The following is a 24,220-nucleotide window of genomic DNA, read 5'->3' as shown; positions in this document are numbered from 1 at the left end:
TGTGGGGGGCCGCCGCCGTGGAGTAGAGCTCCCCAGAACAACCTCTGCGCAGCTCACTCCAACGTCGTCTTCCAGATTTTGTCGGCCGACCTCCTTCAATTGCAACCCCTCCTGCCCAACTTGCTCTGGGATTTGGGTTTCCGAGTCCTCCTCGGACTCGCCTTGTATTTCAGTGCGCGGTGCATTTCCCACAGTTAATGGTTGTGAATCCGGGCACAACATTTCTGGCTGTTCCTCCATTGACCTTTGAAAGGTGGAAGTTTGTTGGGCTGGGAAGAGCTCCCGCGAATACCCCATTGTGTCCTGAGGTAATTCATCGGACTGGTTATCTGGCAGTTGTGTGCGTGGTGTCGCTGCCGGTTGTGTCAGCTTTGTGCCCACTGGCTCCTTGTAACTGGCTGAGGACTCGGACCTCGTGCGTGATGTGCTGGTGCTGCTTAACCCACTGCTGGACGCTTGAGAGGTCATCCAAGTAATTATCTGGTCCTGTTCTTTTGGATTTGTGAGGTTTGTTGTCCTGGAAAACATGGGCGGTATTGAGTGGGTTTTCTTGGGTGCTCCCCTGTGGCCTGTACGTGAACCTTCAGGGGAAACACCTCTTCCCTTGCCCCTCCCTCTTTCACCGGATTTCTTCCTCATTTCACTTATCCTTAAAGTACACGCTGACTGGAAGCAGTACAGTGGCAGTACAGAAATGCTATACAGTGGCGGGTGAGCGGTGTACCACTATTCCCAGCAGCGACACAGAGCACAATGCTATACAGTGGCGGGTGAGCGGTGTACTACTGTTCCCAGCAGACACAGAGTGGCAGTAAACAGAATGCTATATAGTGTGGCTGAGCGAGGTACACAGAGTGGCAGTAAACAGAATGCTATGTAGTGTGGCTGAGCGAGCGGTGTACTACTATTCCCAGCAGACACAGAACAGTAAACAGAATGCTATATAGTGTGGCTGAGCGAGCGGTGTACTACTATTCCCAGCAGACACAGAACAGTAAACAGAATTCTATATAGTGTGGCTGAGCGGTGTACCACTATTCCCAGCAGCGACACAGAGCACAATGCTATACAGTTGCGGGTGAGCGGTGTACCACTATTCCCAGCAGCGACACAGAGCACAATGCTGTACAGTGGCGGGTGAGCGGTGTACTACTGTTCCCAGCAGACACAGAGTGGCAGTAAACAGAATGCTATATAGTGTGGCTGAGCGAGGTACACAGAGTGGCAGTAAACAGAATGCTATATAGTGTGGCTGAGCGAGCGGTGTACTACTATTCCCAGCAGACACAGAACAGTAAACAGAATGCTATATAGTGTGGCTGAGCGGTGTACCACTATTCCCAGCAGCGACACAGAGCACAATGCTATACAGTGGCGGGTGAGCGGTGTACCACTATTCCCAGCAGCGACACAGAGCACAATGCTATACAGTGGCGGGTGAGCGGTGTACTACTGTTCCCAGCAGACACAGAGTGACAGTAAACAGAATGCTATATAGTGTGGCTGAGCGAGGTACACAGAGTGGCAGTAAACAGAATGCTATGTAGTGTGGCTGAGCGAGCGGTGTACTACTATTCCCAGCAGACACAGAACAGTAAACAGAATGCTATATAGTGTGGCTGAGCGGTGTACCACTATTCCCAGCAGCGACACAGAGCACAATGCTATACAGTGGCGGGTGAGCCGTGTACCACTATTCCCAGCAGCGACACAGAGCACAATGCTATACAGTTGCGGGTGAGCGGTGTACCACTATTCCCAGCAGCGACACAGAGCACAATGCTGTACAGTGGCGGGTGAGCGGTGTACTACTGTTCCCAGCAGACACAGAGTGGCAGTAAACAGAATGCTATATAGTGTGGCTGAGCGAGGTACACAGAGTGGCAGTAAACAGAATGCTATATAGTGTGGCTGAGCGAGCGGTGTACTACTATTCCCAGCAGACACAGAACAGTAAACAGAATGCTATATAGTGTGGCTGAGCGGTGTACCACTATTCCCAGCAGCGACACAGAGCACAATGCTATACAGTGGCGGGTGAGTGGTGTACCACTATTCCCAGCAGCGACACAGAGCACAATGCTATACAGTGGCGGGTGAGCGGTGTACTACTGTTCCCAGCAGACACAGAGTGGCAGTAAACAGAATGCTATATAGTGTGGCTGAGCGAGGTACACAGAGTGGCAGTAAACAGAATGCTATATAGTGTGGCTGAGCGAGCGGTGTACTACTATTCCCAGCAGACACAGAACAGTAAACAGAATGCTATATAGTGTGGCTGAGCGATGTACCACTATTCCCAGCAGCGACACAGAGCACAATGCTATACAGTGGCGGGTGAGCCGTGTACCACTATTCCCAGCAGCGACACAGAGCACAATGCTATACAGTGGCGGGTGAGCGGTGTACTACTATTCCCAGCAGACACAGAGTGGCAGTAAACAGAATGCTATATAGTGTGGCTGAGCGAGGTACACAGAGTGGCAGTAAACAGAATGCTATATAGTGTGGCTGAGCGAGCGGTGTACTACTATTTCCAGCAGACACAGAGTGGCAGTAAACAGAATGCTATATAGTGTGGCTGAGCGAGGTACACAGAGTGGCAGTAAACAGAATGCTATATAGTGTGGCTGAGCGAGCGGTGTACTACTATTCCCAGCAGACACAGAGTGGCAGTAAACAGAATGCTATATAGTGTGGCTGAGCGAGGTACACAGAGTGGCAGTAAACAGAATGCTATATAGTGTGGCTGAGCGAGCGGTGTACTACTATTCCCAGCAGCGACACAATGACTGGGGGGACCCAGGCTAGCGTGGCTGGAGCGTGAACTACCCTGCCTGCCTACCCAAAGCTAAACCCACAGACAAATGGCGGAGATATGACGTGGTTCGAATATTTATTTACCCGAACCACGTGACAGTTCGGCCAATCAGAGCGCGTTCGGGTCTGAACCACGTGACCCGTTCGGTCAATCACAGCGCTAGCCGAACGTTCGGGGAACGTTCGGCCCTGCGCTCCTAGTTCGGCCATGTGGCCGAACGGTTTGGCCGAACACCATCAGGTGTTCGGCCGAACTCGAACATCACCCGAACAGGGTGATGTTCTGCAGAACCCGAACAGTGGCGAACACTGTTCGCCCAACACTATTAAAAAGCCATATGAGCTAAAAATGTCTTTATTCAAAAGAAATAAAGGCTGACTTTAAACTGTAAGCCCCTCTCTTTATACTTATAAGACAGTAAAGAAAGAACAGCGAGGAGGTGAATGTGTAACAAATCCATATTCTGATTATTGGGCTAATCACCAATGATTAAGGACAGACCAGACAGTTAAAAGATCCTGGCTGAGATTTAAACCTGCAAGTTGAGAGTGCTTAGTAATTTACCCACTTAGTCACCATAACATTTTTGATCATTCAAAAAACCATTTTTAACTCTGCTCCTAATGGTTTTAATAATATCTCTGAGACATTCTATACATATTAAAAGGGTTTCTTATTAGTTAGCCTGAAGGAGTGGATACTTGATGAGCACAGTATTTATTTTTTCATGGGCTCTAAGTTTTCTGCAGCCCATCTACTTGGCTTATTAATTTGTCTGCAAAATGTGGTTTCTGTCCTCTTTTTATTCTAGCAGACAGACTAAGGTTAAACTGCATGAATTATTAAAAAATGATCCACAATGTGTGAACCTGCAATTTGAGGATGCTGACCACATAGCCACCATTCCATTTGTGATAAAATTCAAAAACATTATTTTCAACAGCCACACAACTCATTACATTTATATTGCACTTTTAACCTGGAGGACACAAAGTGCTTGAGCTCCTGCCACTTGGGTACGCTCAGCAGGCAGTAGTAGCGTTAGGGAGTCTAACCCAAGTACTCCTTACTGAATAGGGGCTGGCTTACTGAACAGGAAGAGCTGAGATTTGAACTCAGGTCATCTGTGTCAAAGGCAGTGCTCTTAGGGCCTGAGCCCACTAACGCAGTTGTGCGCAGTTGTTTCCGTTTTTCAGCATCTGTAAAATTGATGTGTTGCTGAAAAGCGGACACAACTGTGCACAACTGTGTTAGTGGACTCAGGCCCTAAACCATTACACTATCCAGCCACCAATTCTGTTATCTTTTAATAATATCTTTGAGACACTCCATACATAACAAAAGGGCTTTTATTTGTAAGCCCAAAGGAGTGTATACTTGTTGAGTAGTATTTGTTTTTTTATGGACTTATGGAAGTTTGCTGCAATCTACCTAGTAAATTAATTTGTCTGGAAAATTAAGCTTATGTCCTCCCTGGGTTTTTCTCTATTTTAGCACATTGAGCTAGATTAAGATGTAGCTTAGGGCTAGTTCACAAATGTATCTGTTCTGTAAAAAAAATGGTACATTACCATGAGCTTTACCTGTGCATGTTTGCATGCATCATCTATCTGCTGCAAGACCCCCTTGGTTTTGGCACTTCTCTGCTGGGTATTATTGCAACCACCTACCAGTGAAAGGAGAAGCAAGAAGAAAGATGTTACAGAAGACTTCAATACAGATTACAGGAGAAGACAGAAGAAGAAAAAATAAAAATAAATATAAAGACAGATAAAAAGCAGAAGAATGTGTTTTTTTGGGGGGGGATTTTTTAAAATAAAGTTTAACTTTGTCTTAAAGAGAGAGTCTGAAGCCTCCAAAAAACCCTGTTTTTACTTTACAGTCATCTTCAGCATTAATGCCCTAGCTGAAACGCCGCATTCCCCATGGCTGAAAACACAATTAATACCGCCAAAATCTCGGGGCAAAATTCCACGTCTCTCCAGGTCGTAGATTTTGCTGCCCTGGGGAGGCAGAGCTTTGAGCTGTAACTCTGCCTCCATTTGCATCAATCTGCACTGATTGCCACCTCTCCCTGCCACTCTCAGTGAAAGAAGACAGAGGGGCAGGAGGAGGCTGAGATTGATACGAGTAGAGGCAGAGCTACTGCGCAAAGCTCTTCCTCTTCCAGGAAGGAGCCCCAAAATTTGCCCCAGGGATTTTGGGGTATTAATTGAGTGTACAGCCGCAGATGCGGTGTTTCAGCCAGGGCTTTAATGCTGAAGAGGACTTTAAAGTAAGAACAGTTTTTTTGGAGGCTTCAGACGCTCTTTAATAGTTAACAATACATAGGGAGGGGATCAAAAATGATCCCCTTTATCTATTTAAAGAGTATCTCCTAATTGGGCTAGGTTTACAGTGGGTTGTTGCGTTGTGATGTGACATTAAAGTCACAATGCAGCATTACAATGCAATGCAAAAAAGGTGGTAATGCACATTAATGCTGTGTTACCGTTGCATACAGTAGGTACAGTAAAGCATACAGGTACCTGTACCTGGTAACGTGTGCATTTAGAGGTAATGCATTGCAGCAGTGCATTACCATAACGCTGCACATTACAATGCAACGCTAACGTTGCACTGTAAACGTCCCATAGGATTAGCATTACAGTGTGGTAAGCTGCGTTATAAGACTTTATAACGCAGCTCTACAATGTCTCACTGTGAACCTAGCCTGAAAGATATATTTTTTTATATTTTTAATTCTTGGTCCCCATACATGCTTACAATATATTGCCAGAATGAGTGAGTTGGCCAGAGTAGTGATCCACCACAAAACCAGCCAAAATGTTTTGTGTCATAGAGGGGCCTGTAGAAATCGTTCCTCCTCTTGCAAATCCTCCGTTCACGTCACAGATAATAGGATCATCACCACCTTTTGAAGATAGATCTCCAGGTAATGAGTTTTACATCTATTTTTTTATTTTTATTTTGGGTTGCACCAGGTCCCTAGTGTTAGGATTTGCTTCCCTGACTTCAGAACATATTCCGTTTCTTAGAGGCTTTTGATTTAGTGCCTGTGTGATTGCAGATCGAGGGTGCGTGTGTGCTGGTGTTCATGGGAACACGGTGAGACATTATCAATATCAAAATGTATTCAAATTTTCACTGAAGGAGCTTGAATGAGACTGCTACAATCACATAACTACCAATTTATTAATCTTTGGGCAACTGCCATTGTGCTTCAATACAAGCCAGGCAAGGGCTTCAATCTTTTACCACAAAGCCAGACAAGTAAAAAATGTATACACAAGTTATGAGATCACCAAATTGAGATACTTTTGATATCCAGAAATACCACCATAAATGAAGCCCTATATTACAGTAACAATCTATAATTTGGCACCTATTCACTGTGTGGGTTAAAAGAGAAACAACTATGTCATGAAAGAGGGTTTAGAGATACAGCATGGGTATAATAAGTTGTGCCTGCTAGCACTGACTAGAATGACAGCTATCTTGGAAAAAGTGCAGTCTGGGGAGAAAAGTAGTGTCTTAAACTGATCTATTTTCTACTCTTCAGGAAACTACCAGACAGTAGTGTCTCATCAGTTTATTTATTTCTATGCCTAATGCTTAATTTATCTGGACTAGCGAAGGATGTGTTAAAGGTTGGCTAGAGCGTGAAGTAAAAGTCTCTACATCGTATTAGTATTGAATAATTCTAAATTGATTTGCACTATTAGCTGATAGCAATGGATGTGGTAGACTTATTTAACAACAGAATGTAAGTATTTCAGAAACGTGTAGGTTCAAATCTTTTATTACTGAAATATTTGCCATACTGAGCTGTAATGTTATTAATCTAAAAAGAGAACATTACAAAAGATGTGGGTTTTGTTACTTATTTTTGGTTCCACAAATTTACAAATACTTGTATGTGTGTGTTTATGTCTGAGCCAAGACAATGTTTTTTCCCAAATCTCAGTAAGTTTTATATTCATTTATGCAAACAATAATACGCAACTATAAAACCACATGCCCAAAGAGGTGTCATACCACTCAGTTAGGGCTAGTTCACAGTGCTCAGTTGCATTGCAAAAGAATTATGCATATCAACTTACTGCCCATACCATTCTATGAGGCTATTCACAGTGCTGCATTGTAACAGATCACGTTATCAAATTTGCTGCACGAAGGCTTTGTATTACCCACTTAAACCCACAGGCTATTTTACCCTTCCCGCCAAGAGCCATTTTCACCTTTCAGCACTCTTCCCATTCATTTAGCCATAACTTTATCACTGCTTATCACAGTTAAAGGGGCACTATGGTGAAAATCATGCTGTTCCACTATCCCATAACATCAGTTGTTTAATATGGAGCGCATACATTCCTCCATAGACCTTGTGTTAAAAAAAAGCTTCTAACACCATTTTTTCTCTTCAAAACAGCTGATCTGCATCAGTAAATCAGCTGTTTCTGACAGGTTAGTGATGTAACTCAGCTGGTAGTGACAGGCTGGCTGTTCCCTGCTCTCTCCTAACTAATATCAGCCTTTCTCTCTCTCTGCTCACAACTGATTTATAACTCGGCTCACACACTGCAGAGTAATGTTTCTGCAGGCTTATTACTGTGTATATAGCTAAATACATTTACAAGTAGAGTTGGGCCGAACGGTTCGCCGGCGAACCTGGTTCGCGCGAACCTAGGTGGTTCGCGTGCGGGTACCGCACGCGAACTTTATTGCGGAAAAGTTCGCCCCATTGCGGTTCGCCCCATAATGCACTGAGGGTCAACTTTGACCCTCTACATCACAGTCAGCAGGCCCAGTGTAGCCAATTAGGCTACACTAGCCCCTGGAGCCCCACCCCCCCTTATATAGGCAGGCAGCGGCGGCCGTGGCCACTCGTGTGCCTGCATTAGTTAGAGTAGGGCGAGCTACTGCAGTCTCTCATAGGGAAAGATTAGTTAGCCTTAGCTTGTCCCTGGCTGCATACCTGTTCATTGATCCTGCCACTGCATACCTGTTCATTGATCCTGCCACTGCATACCTGTTCATTGATCCTGCCACTGCATACCTGTTCAGTGATCCTGCCACTGCATACCTGTTCATTGATCCTGCCACTGCATACCTGTTCATTGATCCTGCCACTGCATACCTGTTCATTGATCCTGCCACTGCATACCTGTTCATTGATCCTGCCACTGCATACCTGTTCATTGATCCTGCCACTGCATACCTGTTCATTGATCCTGCCACTGCATACCTGTTCAGTGATCCTGCCACTGCATACCTGTTCATTGATCCTGCCACTGCATACCTGTTCATTGATCCTGCCACTGCATACCTGTTCATTGATCCTGCCACTGCATACCTGTTCAGTGATCCTGCCACTGCATACCTGTTCATTGATCCTGCCACTGCATACCTGTTCATTGATCCTGCCACTGCATACCTGTTCATTGATCCTGCCACTGCATACCTGTTCATTGATCCTGCCACTGCATACCTGTTCAGTGATCCTGCCACTGCATACCTGTTCATTGATCCTGCCACTGCATACCTGTTCTGTGAACCCACCACTGCATACCTGTTCTGTTCAGTGGACCCGCCACTGTATACCTGTTTAGTGAACCCGCCACTGCATACCTGTTCTGTTCAGTGGACCCGCCACTGTATACCTGTTCAGTGGACCCGCCACTGCATACCTGTTCTGTTCAGTGGACCCGCCACTGTATACCTGTTCAGTGGACCCGCCACTGCATACCTGTTCTGTTCAGTGAACCCGCCACTGCATACCTGTTCTGTTCAGTGGACCCGCCACTGTATACCTGTTTAGTGAACCCGCCACTGCATACCTGTTCTGTTCAGTGGACCCGCCACTGTATACCTGTTCAGTGGACCCGCCACTGCATACCTGTTCTGTTCAGTGAACCCGCCACTGCATACCTGTTCTGTTCAGTGGAGTTTGGTGTGTCAGTGTGAAGCAGTACCTTAATTACACTCCCTGATTGATGTATACACATGCAAGATGTTTTAAAGCACTTTAGGCCTGTCATTTAGCATTCAATGTGATTTCTGCCCTTAAAACGCTGCTTTGCGTCAAATCCAGATTTTTCCCGGTGACTTTTGGCGTGTATCCCACTCCGCCATGCCCCCCTCCAGGTGTTAGACCCCTTGAAACATCTTTTCCATCACTTTTGTGGCCAGCATAATTTTTTTTTTTTTCAAAGTTCGCATCCCCATTGAAGTCTATTGCGGTTCGCGAACTTTAACGCGAACCGAACCTTCCGCGAAAGTTCGCGAACCCGGTTCGCGAACCTAAAATCGGAGGTTCGGCCCAACTCTACAAGCAGTTGCATGTCATAATAAACCAAGCTGGATTAGAATATCTGACTTTATGATCTGAAGTCAAAAGCCTCTCCCCTGTACCATGGCTTTTGTTGCTGCCTGGGCGGTGAAAACTTGTATTAGAGTTTCAAATCAGCACTTCTGTCTTCTACCTCCAGAGGTGGACAAGATCATGTTGGAAAGGAAGGGGAGAGATTATGGTACATTGATTTTAACGGGGCACACATCTAGCTTTTTCCTTATACAGTATGTCCCGGAGAACTCTCATCCAAAGGAGGGAGGTTAGACCTATTCTAGATGCTATTAGAAAGCATGGAGGATCATACAAATGGGCTACCCTTTTTCAAATATAGCCATGGAAAACGGAAGAACCGTTGTTACACATATGAAAGATGATCTTCAAGAGTTTAAGTCTACATTGAATCTCCCAGACTGGAATGTAGTCCCCTGATCTGCATTTTGGAACTATTTCTTTTTAGGTTAACTTCTTGCCTTTTTCTTTTCTTTTTTTTCTAGCAAAAAAAAAGATTTTCATGTTTTTTTCATTATAGACTAAACTTTGAAAATGTATTTTTGTTCTTTATGTACTGGGAGCAGGAAACTATCAACCCTAGAACTACCTTTTGCTATACAGCAGAACAATATAGGATAAGGTTGTTCTCAACTACTTACTGACTGCTCCATGCCAACTGGTGTGAATGTGGCGGCAGCCCCAGGACCGCTTCACGCAGATTGGCGTGAACGGCCTTGTATGGGGCTAGCAGGAGAGTGCGCACAGGCTGCGCACACATCTCCTGCTTGGAAGGCGGGGCTCTGCTCAGCCTTCAGTCTCGCCGCTTGGAGACTGTTAGACAGCGAAACCACCGTCTAATTATCTTGTACAGCGCTGCTGCTGAGTTTGGAGAAAAAAATAAATAAGAAATGAATTTAAAAATAAATATAATACATATTTGTAAACAAAAATAAGTAAACTCTGTGGGGGGGGGGGATCAGACCTGCTCTGTTGGTGGGGAGAAAAGGGGGGGGGGTCACTTGTGTGCTGTGTTGTGCTGCCCTGCAGCTTGGCCTTAAAGCTGCAGTGGCCCAATTACCAAAAAATGGCCTGGTCACTAGCGGGAGTTTAACACCGCGGCCCTCAAGAGGTTAAATTGTTTGTTCTAGGTACACTTTATCATGGAAATAGCAGCTCTATGGAGAGTATGGTGTTGTTTATATGTGCTGTGAGGGGTTGCACTGTACAAATAACTTTTCTAGATAAGAACTCATGGTGTTTCCTTTTTTCTCTCTCTTAAGAAGGCAAGGCATTACATCACTGTTGAATATTTGATGGCTATGCCAAATATCATGGATGTGTCCTACCAATTGTCTTGCATTGGGGCTAATATATTGGTCTAATCTATTGGTTTGGTTGTGCCTGTGTCACTGGACGAACACGGGTGGGATTTCTTGTTGTTCTACTGTTGCTTGGAACTCCCGGTATGTATACTAGGGCAAGTGCCAGAGTCTTACATCTTGCATGGAGGAGGCTTCCATTGGCTCCTTTCTGGGGGAAGGCAGTGGGGGATGGGGGAGGTGCTGTCTGACAGGGGTGCTTGCCTTGTTTTGGGGAGGTGGCCCAGTCATTCTGCTGTGTCCCCCTCGTCTCCCTCCACATTAGTAGATGTCAGGAACCATGAGGCCAAAGTGTTAGAGATGGTTATCTCCCCCGCATTATATTTCAGGCAGAAAAAGAAGAAAAGGGACACAGTCTAGTTATTTGCATGCTTGTCACTGTACATACACGTCTATCTCATGTCACTATAGGGTACACGTTAAAATGAACTATCCAACAAGACATTGGCCTTGACTCACTAAAGGGTGCTAAGTGTTAGCACGCTAGTAAAGAGGCACTTAGACACGAAAATGGGCACTTCACGCGTTAATACGCACACAAAAGTTTGTGCGCGCAAAGTTTAAGCGCTGCACGGTGCACGCAAAACATCACACCGGTATGCGCGAAACTTCAGACCGTTCCCGTGCTAAGCATACATAGCACGTGAATGGTGCAGCGTTTTGTGTGCAGCGGTGTGACATTTTGCGCGCATCGCTAAACTTTGCATGCAATCTGTAACAGCATTAGACATGCAAACTACTTAGCACTCTAGTTTACACGTCCAAAGCTGTAAGGCATGCTAACTAGGTTTGTGTAACACCTCTGAAATGCATTAACTGTAAAGAAATCCTCCAGACACCAATCAAATTCTTTTTAAGAAATATTTGTATTAAATCATATGGATAAAAAAAATTCAGCGACAAAACATTCATAAACTTTTTTTTCTCAGAATGAATATCGGTAGGCCTATTATATATCTTCAGCCTGTTAGGATCAGGGTAGTTCAGGAACCATATATGTGATTCAGTTTATTAGCATTTACTTGCCAGAATTTTCCTCACACAGCACTCCGCTGTTTGCCACTTCTTCACCGCTGTCTTTCAGTGGACCTGAATTCTTTCATAGGACAATCAATCAATCAATCAATCAATCAATCAATCAATCAATCCATTTTCTTCCTTACAGATTTGCTTTAATAGGAATGGCCAGTATTTGCAAAACAAAAAAAATAAAAATAAAAAAAGCACAGAAGGAATAGTAGAAAAATGTCTGGCGGTTACCTAACAACATCCAGGATGAAACAAATATGTTGAATTGATGATTGTGAATGATCACTTAACATATAAGAAGCACTGCTGTCTCCTCTGTATTTTGTCTGCCAGTTGTTGTCACACAGTCTCTCCAGACACTGCACTGCAGTCTTCACTCTTTTTCTGTAATCCTGTCACTTCTTGCTCTGTCTCACTCTTGTATGCATTGCTGTGCTGCCGTCTCTGTGTCACTATTGTGTCTGTTTTCTGTTAGCTCTCTCTTTTACAGGTAATTTTTGATATCCTGGTCTTTCTTTCTTATTGCTTACTGTTTCTCTTCTGGCTTATCTCTCCAGTATCAATGCTATTTATTGGCCTGTAGTTGTGAGTGGTCTCTCTCCTCTCCTGTAATGTCTGCAGCTCTCTTTCTCTTCCTTAGTTTAGTTTTCAGTAAGTGCCCACTTGTCTGTGCCTCTGCCTTGCTCAGACTGTCTCACCAATGGCTGGTCTCTTCTTGTGTCTCTATTTGCTCACAAATCACACTTATTTCTTGCTGCAGTAGAGTATAGTATTGTGACACAATTTATTTCTTGCTGCATCATCAGCTCAGTCTCCAAGGCTACTTGGCTCCTCCCCCTCACTAGCCTTCAACTGCCAAAACTCAACCGTTACTTCCCCCCTGCACATGCCCAGCTTCTCTCTCCTCTATCCTGCTCATGGGCTTCCCCTAGCAGCACCTGCAGGCTCCCTTTACAGCAGCACTTTCCATAAAAACTAAATGCATATTTAACCCTTGGTGTGTGTGTCTGTAGCAATGACACACACACAGGGTTACATTAGCACGCCTTTGTAAATCAAGTCCATTGAGTGTTTACTTAAAGGAATACTGTAACAAAAAAAGTGCCCCTGGGGGGTCTTACCTTTGGGGAATCCTCTGGATCCTAATGAGGTGAGTACCCCTAGGGAAAGTTTCTTCCTTACAGATTTGCTTTAATAGGAATGGCCAGTATTTGCAAAACAAAAAAAATAAAAATTAAAAAAACAACCTCTATTAGTCAAAGGGCTAGTTCACAGTGCATCAGTTGTGTTGCATAATAATTTGGCATGTCATCTCACTGCCCATACGGTTCTGTGAGCCTGTTCACATCTCTTCATTGTAATGGATCGCGTCACTCTGACTTGCTGCATGTTGGATTTGAATTAACATCTATGTCCAGTTTCCATTGCAGTTCACACACAGTTTAATGCGTGTGTTATGCAACGCATCACTGTGAATCCATCCAAAGACGTAGCCAAGTGTTTGCCCTTTTTAGTTACCATACTTTGACAACAGCTGTCATTTATTGTGTATTTTGCATAAAGCAATGTGACTGGCAGGGTATTTTTTATTCGCTCATGTGGTCTGAATTGATCACATCACTGTGGAAACTGTTCTTTTCTTGTTTTTGTCTAAATCACTAATCACACAATATTGCTTAGTTACATCAGCTCTTCAAAAACATGCACTGATCAAGTTTAACCTCCCTATTAAGCCACAGTTATTCTGATCCATAAAAAAGCAAAACAAAACTCCGGGTGAAGCTGTTGGCAATTATACATCACAGTGAGGGACACAAGTATTGACCCCACACAGCAGCCAGATGAAATGCTCAGATCAAAGCTTTGCACAGTATCATCTAGTAATTATAACTGGATATCTGAAGAAACTTGGTCAGTCTAATTGTGAATAGCTTGATTGATTTTGCTATTACTACCTGTTGTGGTAGACATTTCCCAGCTCATTCATGTCTTCTGTAAATGACTCTTTTTGCTGTACAGCAGGAGAAAAGAACGATAAAGGGCACAACAGTTTACATTGACCATTCCTTTCCTTTTAGATAAGATCACAGTTGAAGCAGCAACGATGAAGCTGGCATGACTCCCACTTATGGGTCAATTCTGTTTTAAGACAGAGCAGCAGGCATCTATGCACCTACTGTATAACTTTCCAAATAACTCATCCTTCTCTTAATCGTCTCTTCACAAAATATCACACTAGAGTTCTCTAATGGTCATGTAAGGTATAGTTCCCTAGTGTTTAACCTCTAGCAGGAAGAGAGTAGACAGCGAGGAGTGCTTGGCAGTGGAGGTAGACAGGTGATTGTGAGCTCCGCAATCCCTAGACTCTGCGCATCCTGGGGTGAGGGAGGACACCTGGGGACCTGGCAAGCAGTGCACACATGCTGACATCTATTGACTGTGTACAGTGTGAGGAAGGATTTGATTAGATGGCCACATCAACCAGTGTATGGCCAGCTTTAGTTTAAAGGGAACCTGAAGCAAGAGATATATGGAGGCTGTCCTATTTATTTCCTTTTAATCAATACCAATTGCCTGGCAACCCTGTTCATGTTCTGGCATCAGTAAAGTCACAGATCTTAAACAAGCATTCAGTTAATCTAGTCAGACTTGAGTCAGCTTGCCTGATATGCATGGTTGTTCAAGGCCTATGGCTAAGCATATTAGAAGCAGAGGCCAATCAACAAAATAAATATGGCAGCCTCCATATCACACTCATCCCGGGTTCCCTATATTACAGTATTAATTTAATCACCCTTATGATTACCAGCAGGCCCCCCAAAAAACAAAATTACCATGTCAAATTGCATAATTAACCATTTCAGCCCACAGGTATTTTTCACCTTGTGGAGGAGAGGAATTTTCACATTTCAGCAATCCTCCCATTCATTCCCCAATAACTTTATCACTACTTATCACAACAAAATGATCTATACCTTGTTTTTTCCTCCACCAATTAGGCTTTCTTTGGGTGGTACATTATGCTAAGAATTATTTTATTCTAAATGCATTATAATGGGAATAATACGAAATAAATGGGAAAAAATGCATTATTTTTCAGTTTTCAGCCAGTATATTTTTGAAATAATTCATGCTATCATAATTAAAATCCACACATTTTATTTGGCCATTTGTCACGATTTTCACAACATTAAAATTATGTCCCTAGTATAATGTATGAAGATAATATTTCATTTGGAAATAAAGGTGCATTTTTTCAGTTTTACATCCATCACTAATTTTTAGCCCATTATTTAATAATGATATGCCTTCTTGACATAGATATTATTATTTTTTTCCCCTAAAGTCAGTAGGTATATTTTACTATTTGGCCACAAGATGTCCCCGCTGAGCAAAATTCTATGTAGCGTACAAGTACGCTACATAGGGAACAATGTATTGCTACCTTGTACCATTGGAAACCTGCCTGCGATGACAGTGCCGGTGGGGAGATTAATGAATGGGAACATTGTTCCCATTCATAAATTCAACGATCGTGTGGTGGAAACCGGCGGAAATGCCGGCAGGAGCGCGGCGGCTCTGTGTAAGAATAAACACTGTTTTTGAACAAAAACAGTGTTTATTATCAGCTGTAATGTACGGATTGGCACAGGGAACTTTTGCCCCCTGCAGCCAATCTCCCCTTGCTCCCTGCAACAGCATGATCACAGGCATCCAACCGCCAGATCTACCATCCCAGACATTTTTTTTTAGCAGAACACCAATGAAATGGTTAAACAAAGCACTTTGCCCTGCTATTCAGCTTCAACTCAAATCCAAACTAGAGATAACAGTATCTTTTTTACATTCCAATGTTGATACATTTGTCTGTAAAAAGTAAAACAAAACACTTTCTGAGAAGCTGTCTCTGCTTCAGGCACACACAGAGCTCAGAACAACTCATTAGAAGGTTTTAATATATAATAAAAAGCAGCTGGAATAAAATGCAATGACTCTTTGGAAACTTGTAATTTGTAGACAGACAATATTACTTGTGCACAAAAGCAAATACTATAACTGTATGAATAATACAAAGTAGAAAAACAAATTTTTTAAGGAATGATATGTCAGAGTTTAAGACCACTTTAAGCAGCATGACTTAAAAAAAAAAAACACAATTAGGCACTATGACCCCAAATAGTATTTTGGAAGCAAGTCCCTAAATTAACATAATTAGATGTCATAACTAGAGATGGCCTGAACAGTTCGCCGGCGAACGGGAACCAGCGAACTTCGCGATCGCGGAGAACCGTGAACTTTTCCGGAAGTTCGATTCGTCCCCATAGTGCATCATTAGGGTCAACTTTGACCCTCTACATTACAGTCAGCAGGCACATTGTAGTCAATCAGGCTACACTCCCCCCTGGAGCCCAACCCCCTCCTTATAAAAGGCAAGCAGTGTCAGGTATTAGACTCACTTGTGTGCCTGCAGTAATTAGAGAAGGGAGAGCTGCTGCTGCTGCTGCAGAGAGAGCTATAGGGGAAGAATAGTTAGGCACTTGTAGGCTTGTTAGCTTGCTACTTGCTGATTCTTATTGCTAAAAAAACACCCCTCAACAGCTCTTTTGAGAGCTAAACTTGTTTTTGTGATCTTTTTTTTTTGTGTGTGTGTCCCACTGACACTTGTGTTGCATAGACAGCCTTGGTAATTCCTACTGTGCCACTGCCAGGCCCAGCACATTCAGTGACTACCTGTGTGTGTGACAGGCAGCTGCACATTTGTAATCCCAATCACTGCACCTGTTCACTGTTCAGTGCACCTACCTACCTATACCTACGTGAGCGCATGCATTGTTAATACCACCAGTCATTGCACCTGTTCACGGTACGTGTGTGTGTGTGTGTGTGTGTGTGTGTGTGTGTGTGTGTGTGTGTGTGTGTGTGTGTGTGTGTGTGTAAGGCAGCTGCACATTTGTAATCCCAATCACTGCACCTGTTGACTGTTCAGTGCACCTACCTACCTATACCTACGTGAGCACACGCATTGTTAATGCCACCAGTCATTGCACCTGTTCATGGTACCTAAGTGTGTGTGTGACAGGCAGCTGCACATTTGTAATACCAATCACTGCAGTGCATACCTGTAACCTGTTCAGTGCACTTTCGTGAGCGCAAGCAGTGTAATATATCACCAGTCACTGCACCTGTTCATGGTACCTGTGTGTGACAGCTGCACATTTGTAATACCAATCCCTGCATACCTGTTCACTGCATCTGTGTGACCGCATGCTGTTTAGTATACCAGTCCGTGCATACCTGTTAACTGCACCTGTGTGACAGCTGCACATTGTATTGTAATACCAGTCACTGCTACCTTTCACTGCACCTGTGTGACTGCATACTGTATTGGTCAAGTCAGTGCATACCTTTCACTTCATCCCCCCAAATATGGGCAAAACAGGCAGAAGCAGAAGCAGGCCACCCCTTCAGGTCTGTTCGAGGTCATGCTGTCGTAATTTCGTGTGGCCCTGGACCAAAGTACAGTGTTCAGAAGGCGCGTACCATCAACCCCCAAGGATGTCAGGACGTAGTTGACTATTTAACACAGAACACCTCATCTTCCTCAGCTTCCGCATGGAAGCATGCCATATCTTCCTCCTCCTGCTCTGATTCTGGCACCTCAGTTGGCCGCCACCACCAAAGTGCCATCACCCCAGGGCTCAGCGGTGTGGACATTTTTTTGTGTGTCTGCCTCAGATGAGAGCAATGCCATCTGTACTCTCTGCCACCAAAAATTGAGCCATGGAAAGACCAAGACCCGCATAGGGACAACTTCCTTACGAAGGCACATGATGACAAAGCACAAACTGCAAAGGGATGACCACCTGAGAAAAAGCAGCACACAAATGCAAAGCCACACACCGCAGTGGAAGATACTAGGCGCAATTATTTCTCAAAAACGTGATACCCAAACTGTACCGTGATGTTGAAAGGCAAGTGGTGTCATTTCTGGCACACAGCGTTGGGTCAAGAGTCCATCTGACCACGTGGTCTGCAAAGCATGGTCAGGCCTGCCCGAAGACTAAGTCAGTCTCCACACACAGCATCTCTGCCTGCATGCCGTGTGACTGCCTGCCCCAAGACTAAGTCGGTTCCCAGTCCCCACACAGCATCTCTGCCTGTAGGCCGCTTGACTGCCTTCTCCGCCACCACCAACAGGGTCCAGGGCTCCAGACGGATTCCTGAATTTTTAAGGCCGCTGCTAGCAGCGGACGCTATAATAATTTTTCTGGCGCGTGTACATGCCTGCCTAATTTTTCTGGCTGCACTGCAGCTGCAACAACAAAACAAAAGGCATGTACATGTGTCAATTCCCCTTCGTGATCATTACCTTGCTGCGGTGAAGGGGCTTGCATATCACAATGAAGCAATGACCGACGGCTATATGAGTGTCTCGGGGGGAGGCACACCAACGATAATAAGGTCGTTGCTTCATTGTGGACAGACCAAATTCGATCAGCTGGACAGTCACTGTTGTTCTGACATTGAGCTACCTCAGCCTGGCGACCATATGGGCTTGAAAACCGCTTTCACCTGTGCTCTCGTCATGGTGTGCACCAGTCCAGCATGGCCGCCACTACACAAACAGCTGTTTGCAGTGCGTTACACAGTGAGTTTGGTGTGTCAGTGTGAAGCAGTACACTAATTACACTCCCTGATTGATGTATCCACATGCAAGATGTTTTAAAGCACTTTAGGCCTTCAATTTAGCATGCAATGTGATTTCTGCCCTTAAAACTCTGCTTTGCGTCAAATCCAGATTTTTCCCGGGGACTTTTGGCATCTATCCCACTCCCCAATGCAAAAACTCAGATGTTAGACCCCTTGAAACATATTTTCCATCACTTTTGTGGCCAGCATAAATGTTTCTAGTTTTCAAAGTTCGCCTCCTCATTGAAGTATATTGCAGTTCGCAAAAGTTTGAAAAGGTAAGTGGTAATAGAGCATTTTGGGAAAAAAAAACCCTGTTCTAGCAAGAAACTGCTTGATACCTTCCACCCATAGCCATTTTATTTACAGAACCTATTTGAAGTGTAGCTGACTGTGCCATGGATTTCCCTCTCAACATCAAGCATTTTGGCAAGCAATTTAATAACTAGGCACTCCAGTGCTAGCATCGCCACATGATATATTGAAGAAAAAAAGGGTCCGCACTTGTCACGAGAGGTGAACTTTATTGAAGGACGTATCCATAAACAGCCAGGGCAACATCTATGTAGCGAACATGTTTCGGACAATCTGTCCTTAATCATAGCTAACACGATTATGGCTAGATGGCAAGATAAGTAGGAATCCCAATGTATTGTAAACGCCCATAACTCCGCCTATAAGGAAGGAAGGAGGAGTAAGCAATAGAGATGGGCGAAAGCACTGGGATAGCCGACAATCATGCCAAATCTATATGTTTAAAATATGCAAATATACAAAAATACAAAACATCTTTTATATAAAAATATGTAAAAAACACATAATGCAAAAGAAACAAGTGAAATCCCATAAACATAGACAGAAGCATCACTATAACCAGGTTGAAATGTTGTAAAGCATGCTGACAGCAATGTCTCAATGAAAAGCATCACAAAGAGATGGATGGGTTAAGGGGAAGGAGGGGGGGGGGGAGGGAAAAGGGGTGCCTGGGGGGGGCAGGAAGGAAGAGAAGGGAAAAGGGAAAGGGAGGGAAGGGGAAACAGAAGGGAAGGAAAGAAGGGAGGGAAGGGAAAAGGGGGAAGGGAGGAGGGGAGGTGACCAAGGAATGAACATCCAACTCATATAATAGCTGCCAAGTCCCATCTAGCATTCATGCCATGCGGGATCCTGGTATTCATTTGAAAAATCCATAGAGCTTCTTTCCGTAACAACTTTTTATATAGGTCACCCCCCCTTTTTGTAGTAACCACCTTCTCGACCCCACAAAAAGAGAAACTCGTCATGTCCCCCTCATGCACATCTCGAAAACAACCAGGTTTTACTTTAACCTTTTTGACACCATTCTCGATGTTAATCGATTTGTTCGAACTTTACTACTTAGGAAGCACTTTGATCGTGAACAGGAGGCTCAACAGCCAGGGGGTTCTTCACATGGCTTTGATATACATAATATTGGTAATTTTGCTGATATCCATACCAGGTGGACTTTAGATAAGTTGATGTCTACCAATACAGGTTTGGTGACCTTAGAGGACGCCAAACAAATCCAGGTGAAGAATCCCGACTACTACCCATTTTCAGAGAGAACGTCTCACATTGAAAATTTTCAGGAGTTGGTAGAAAAGGAGTTGATCAAATTGGCTGGGAGTTCGATCCAGGTGGGTGCCCCTAACATCACCGCACCCGAGCGTGCCGCCATTAAGAACTTACAATCAAACAACAAAATTGTTATTAAAAATGCTGATAAGGGCGGATCGGTTGTGGTGATGGATGGGGAGGCTTACAGGGAGGAAGCTCTAAGACGACTCAAAGATAAGGACACATATTTAGCTTTGAGGGCAGATCCCACACAAGCATTTTTAGAGAAATTATCAAGCCTGCTGTCTTGTGGAGTAAGTATGGGCATTTTTGACCATAAAATGGCTGCTTACTTGGAGGTAAAAACCCCCATTGTGCCTATTTTTCACCACCTGCCTAAGATCCACAAACCGGGCTCTCCCCCGGAGGGCAGGCCCATTGTAGCCGGTATTGGTTCTCTGGGGGAGCGCCTGGGATGTTGGGTTGATTCCCTCCTACAGCCGATGGTTAGACGACTGCCGGGTTATGTGAGGGATACCAAGCACCTACTGGCTAGTCTGGAGGATTTTCAATGGCGGGGTGACTATCTATGGCTTACTATAGATGTCAAGTCACTGTATTCTTGCATCCCTCATGCACAGGCTTTGGAGGCCCTGGATTTTCATCTCGCCAATTATTCCGATTACCCAGTGGATGTTCGTACCTTCATCCTGATGGCCGTCGAATACCTCCTGGCCCACAATTATTTCATGTTTGACGGCAGCTTCTTCCTCCAGAGGCGAGGTGCCTCTATGGGTGCCAAATTCTCACCATCCCTGGCTAATCTTTATATGGGGTGGTGGGAGGAGCGCTTCATTTTTGGGGGAAGCTGCCGTCTGTTAGAGAACATCGTGTGGTACGGGAGGTACATCGACGACCTGTTACTGATTTGGAGGGGTGATGCCAATGAGGTTGATTTGCTGTTGGATTACTTCAACGACAATAACCTAAACCCTCAGTTCACTCATCAGGTTGGTCGGGATTCGATTAGCTACTTGGATCTTGTGTTGAGGGGGGATGATGGCCAAGGGAACATCCTCACATCCACTTATAGGAAACCCTGTAGTGGGAATACTGTCTTGAGAGCAGATAGTTGTCACCCCGCACACACCATCCGTGGTATTCCCCTGGGCGAATTCACACGGGCCAAGCGTAATTGTTCTGATAAGAGTAGTTTGACTCGGGAAATGGACATCGTAGAAAGCCGTCTGAAAGCTAGGGGGTATCCTGAATGGTGTGTCAAACGAGGCAGGTCCAGAGTTGCCAATAAATCTAGGTCCGAGTTAATCAATTCTTCCCCACATTTAGACCAACAGGAGTCTTTCGGACTCACATTTGTTACCTCATATTCCATGGAATACAAACAGGTGATTGATATTATGAAAAAATATCTTCCGATTTTGCAGGCAGATGGTGACCTCTCACAAGTTCTGGGGGGTGGTGTCAAGTTTGCCAGTAGACGTGCCCCCACTTTAGGGCAGTTGTTATCTCCTAGCTTATTTTGCTCAGGGTCTCCAGGGAAAACCTGGTTGTCCACAGTGGGTTCCCACAAATGTGGCATTTCCACCTGTAGATACTGTCATGCCCACAGGACATCCAAAACTGCTGTCTCTGTCTCGAATGGCCGGGGGTTCAAAATCAGACAATTCATTAATTGTGGCACTTGCTATGTAGTGTACCTCATTACTTGTGGAGCTTGTTCATTACAGTATGTGGGGTGCACGACCCGGCCTTTGAGACAGAGAATAGCTGAACATTATTTGGGCGCTGGTTGGCACACTTCCAACATCACCAATGTGGCCAAACATTTTCGAGATGTGCATGAGGGGGACATGACGAGTTTCTCTTTTTGTGGGGTCGAGAAGGTGGTTACTACAAAAAGGGGGGGTGACCTATATAAAAAGTTGTTACGGAAAGAAGCTCTATGGATTTTTCAAATGAATACCAGGATCCCGCATGGCATGAATGCTAGATGGGACTTGGCAGCTATTATATGAGTTGGATGTTCATTCCTTGGTCACCTCCCCTCCTCCCTTCCCCCTTTTCCCTTCCCTCCCTTCTTTCCTTCCCTTCTGTTTCCCCTTCCCTCCCTTTCCCTTTTCCCTTCTCTTCCTTCCTGCCCCCCCCCAGGCACCCCTTTTCCCTCCCCCCCCCCCCTCCTTCCCCTTAACCCATCCATCTCTTTGTGATGCTTTTCATTGAGACATTGCTGTCAGCATGCTTTACAACATTTCAACCTGGTTATAGTGATGCTTCTGTCTATGTTTATGGGATTTCACTTGTTTCTTTTGCATTATGTGTTTTTTACATATTTTTATATAAAAAGATGTTTTGTATTTTTGTATATTTGCATATTTTAAACATATAGATTTGGCATGATTGTCGGCTATCCCAGTGCTTTCGCCCATCTCTATTGCTTACTCCTCCTTCCTTCCTTATAGGCGGAGTTATGGGCGTTTACAATACATTGGGATTCCTACTTATCTTGCCATCTAGCCATAATCGTATTAGCTATGATTAAGGACAGATTGTCCGAAACATGTTAGCTACATAGATGTTGCCCTGGCTGTTTATGGATACGTCCTTCAATAAAGTTCACCTCTCGTGACAAGTGCGGACCCTTTTTTTCTTCAATTTGACTTTTGGTGTTGCTGGCCAGGTCGAGCACTGTCAGAGAAGTGGTGGGATGAGCGGTATTCACCCTGTCTAAAGTCGCCACATGATATAACTGCCAATTCCTTACTAGTGACAGCACAAAATGGCCTCAATTCACTAAGCTTTACCAAACACTTTATTGAACGTTTGATAATTTACCTCATGGGTAAAATCTAATTTTGAATTCACTAAGGTGTTATATATGTATCAAATGTTTTATCGATAAAACGTTCAATAAATCAATTGAGGCCATTATGATGATTTATACAGCATATTACATAGTAGGTATTACATAGTGGTATTACATAGTTGTCTAGGCTGTAAAATTATATGTGTCCATCTTATTCTACCTTGATGTGGTTAGCTCTCTTGCCTTACAGCGCTGGGTCCTTGGTTTCAAATCCCAGCCAAGGCACTATCCGCACATAGTTTGTATATTTTCCCCATATCTGTGTGGGTTTCCTCCAGGCACTCCAGTTTCCTCCCATCTCCTAAAAACATACAGATTGGCTTCCCCTAAATTGGCCCTAGACTACGATACATACGCGACACAATATATACATAGACATGTGACTATGGTACGGATAAGATTGTGACTTGTGAGCCCCTTTGGGGGGACAGTTAAGTGATGAGACAATATACTCTGTTCAGTGCTGTGGAAGATGTCAACTCTACTCAAATAATAATAATCTCCCTAACTGAATCTAGATAACAGCATCCTGTAGTCATAGCTGTGGTGTGTGGATTAGCTTCAAGGTTCATGCCGTTTTTCCACTTGCACCGGACCACGTGTTGGCAGCGGAAGAGGACAATATAGTGTCAACTCCTGTGTTCCGCTGTGGCCCGGATGTAGCCCAGGGCAGATGCGTTACCTCCACAGGCTATATGGGGGAACGCATCTGCCAGCCCGGGATTGTCATGAACTGCACCGAAGTGTGGCCCGCTTACTGCAACAGATCTCACAGATCCGTTGCAGGCTGACAAGTGTGAAAAAACCCCTATACATAAAACAGGAGCCGTTTACTGTGATTTCAGCAATGAGCTTCGATGACCTTCCTGTATTGTGGTGCCGACAGCTGCTACAGACAGTGCAATACTATACTTGAATATTATGTGTATTTGCCTATTTATACATCCCAGTTTTTTTATTTGTTTTAGGACCTATGACTTGGCTTCGAGTTCTGTTTTCAAATTTACTATTAGTTTTCTCAACTCCTTTCCACATTTGCTTTCTCCATCTGTATTCAGTTCAGTGCATAGACTGCAAAGCTATTACTACAAACTAGAAACATAACCTTACCTTTATCCACATTAAATTTTGTTTGACATTTTACAGCCCATGTTATATTTTTGTCAATATCTTTGTGAAGATCTTTCTGTGATACGACAGTAGCCTGATGAAATTTCATAGCTCTACTTAATATTGTACCATCTGCAAAAATGGTAATATTACAGTCTGTTCCATCTCCAGTTTCATTAACTAAAAGATTAAAGTGTAACTCCACATTTTATTAAAAATGATTCTTTAAACTTCACTGATACTCAGGCTTCTTTTTGTAGTTTGTGCTTAAATTTAACTTTTCAGCATAGTTTTCATCCATTTCTGATTTTCCATGAATGCGGTATTATATTTTCTAACAGCTCTGGTCTTCTGCCCTTCTGCAGGAAATCCTTCTATCATGTAGA

At 44.1% G+C, this 24,220-nt stretch overlaps 1 long non-coding RNA gene across 3 annotated transcripts in view; it reads right to left on the bottom strand.

Moving 5' to 3' along the window:
* The window catches only part of LOC137570599 (uncharacterized), a 134,011-nt gene extending 121,629 nt beyond the window's left edge, over positions 1–12,382 (bottom strand). For all 3 annotated transcript variants that reach the window (XR_011031101.1, XR_011031102.1, XR_011031100.1), the window contains exons 1-2: positions 11,807–12,382; positions 4,405–4,487 (exon numbers count right to left, since the gene is read on the bottom strand). This is a non-coding gene — a long non-coding RNA (uncharacterized lncRNA). The remainder of the gene's footprint in view (positions 1–4,404; positions 4,488–11,806) is intronic.
* Between the last annotated feature and the right edge of the window lie 11,838 nt (positions 12,383–24,220).

This window comes from Hyperolius riggenbachi, chromosome 4 (assembly GCF_040937935.1).
Source record: "Hyperolius riggenbachi isolate aHypRig1 chromosome 4, aHypRig1.pri, whole genome shotgun sequence".
NCBI classification, from domain to species: domain Eukaryota; kingdom Metazoa; phylum Chordata; class Amphibia; order Anura; family Hyperoliidae; genus Hyperolius; species Hyperolius riggenbachi.
This window is presented reverse-complemented; position numbering and strand designations above follow the sequence as displayed.